This window comes from Arachis stenosperma, chromosome 7 (genome assembly GCF_014773155.1).
Source record: "Arachis stenosperma cultivar V10309 chromosome 7, arast.V10309.gnm1.PFL2, whole genome shotgun sequence".
NCBI lineage: Eukaryota > Viridiplantae > Streptophyta > Magnoliopsida > Fabales > Fabaceae > Arachis > Arachis stenosperma.
In genome coordinates, this window is record NC_080383.1 from 76,439,106 (window position 1) to 76,441,099 (window position 1,994).

At 33.7% G+C, this 1,994-nt stretch overlaps 1 non-coding gene across 1 annotated transcript; it reads right to left on the reverse strand.

The window, feature by feature from the left end:
• Positions 1–1,320: 1,320 nt before the first annotated feature.
• On the reverse strand, positions 1,321–1,428 carry LOC130943007 (small nucleolar RNA R71). The gene has a single exon (XR_009071547.1). It is a non-coding gene; the product is annotated as a small nucleolar RNA R71 (small nucleolar RNA).
• Between the last annotated feature and the right edge of the window lie 566 nt (positions 1,429–1,994).

Consider the following 1,994-nt stretch of genomic DNA (forward strand, 5'->3'; position numbering starts at 1 on the left):
TTTCAAAATCTTTTTCAAAAATAAAATATTTTTCATTTTTCTTTTATGATTTTCGAAAATTTAAAATTATTTTTCAAAATATTTTTCTTATCTTTATTTCAAAATTTCGAAAACTTTACTAACAATTAATGTGATTGATTCAAAAATTTGAAGTTTGTTACTTTCTTGTTAAGAAAGGTTCAATCTTTAAATTTTAGAGTAATATCTTTTCGTTTCTTATTAGTCAAGTAATCAATTTTAATTTTAAAAATCAAATCTTTTTCAAAATAATTCTCAATCATATCTTTTCAATCATATCTTTTTCAAAATCAATTTCAAAATTTTTTCAAACTTCTTATCTTTTCAAAATTGATTTTAAAATCTTTTTCAACTAACTAATTGACTTTTTGTTTTACTATTTCTTATCTTTTTCAAAACCACCTAAATACTTTCCTATCTCTAACTTTCGAAAATCACCTCCCTCTTTTTCAAAATTTTTTTAATTAACTAATTGTTTCAAATTTTAATTTTAATTTTATTTCTTCTCTTAATTTTCGAAAATCACTAACCTTTTTTCAAACACAATTTTCGAAATTCTCTCCTTCTCATCTTCTTCTATTTATTTATTTAATTACTAACATTCTTCTCTTCATCTTAAAAATTCGAACCCTCTCTTCTTCTCTGTATTTGAATTTTCCTCTTCTCATTCTTCTATTCTTCTTTTCTTCTACTCACATAAAGGAGTCTCTATACTGTGACATAGAGGATTCCTCTTCTTTTTCTGTTCTCTTCTTTTTCATATGAGCAGGAGCAAAGACAAGGACATTCTTGTTGAAGCAGATCCTGAACCTGAAAAGACTCTGAAGAAGAAGCTAAGAGAAGCTAAAGCACAACAATCCAGATAAAACCTTACAGAGAATCTCGAAAAAGAAAGAGACATGGCAGAACCCAATAACAATGGTGGAGGCGCAAGGAGGATGCTTGGTGATTATACTACACATACTTCTAATTTTTATGGAAGAAGCATCTCAATTCCTGCCATTGGAGCAAACAGTTTATAGCTAAAGCCTCAACTAGTTGCTCTAATGCAACAGAACTGCAAGTTTCATGGACTTCCATCAGACGATCCCCTATCAGTTTTTAACTGAATTCTTGCAGATCTGTGATACTGTTAAGACTAATGGAGTAGATCCTGAAGTCTACAGGCTCATGCTTTTCCCTTTTGCTATTAGAGACAGAGCTAGAACATGGTTGGACTCACAACCTAAAGATAGCCTGGGCTCTTGGGATAAGCTGGTCACGGTCTTCTTGGCCAAGTTCTTTCCTCCTCAAAAGCTGAGCAAGCTTAGAGTGGATGTTCAGACCTTCAAGCAAAAAGATGGTGAATCCCTCTATGAAGCTTGGGAAAGATACAAGCAGTTGACCAAAAAGTGTCCTTCTGACATGCTTTCAAAGTGAAACATTTTAGATATATTCTATGATGGTCTATCTGAGCTTTCTAAGATGTCACTGGACTATTCTGCAGGTGGATCCATTTACCTAAAGAAAATGCCTGTAGAAGCTCAAGAACTCATTGACATGCATGGTTGCAAATAACCAATTTATGTACACCTCTGAGAGAAACCCTGTGAGTAATGGGACGCCTCAGAAGAGGAGAGTTCTTGAAATTGATGCTCTGAATGCCATATTGGCTCAGAACAAAATGTTGACTCAGCAAGTCAACATGATTTCTCAGAGTCTGAATGGATGGCAAAATGCATCCAACAGTACTAAAGAGGCATCTTCTGAAGAAGAAGCTTATGATCCTGAAAACCCTGCAATGGCAGAGGTGAATTACATGCGTGAAGCCTATGGAAACACCTATAATTCCTCATGGAGAAATCATCCAAATTTCTCATGGAAGGATCAACAGAAGCCCCAACAAAGCTTTAATAATGGTGGAAGAAACAGGTTTAGCAATAACAAGCCTTTTCCATCATCTTCTCAGCAACAAACAGAGAATTCTGAGCAGAACC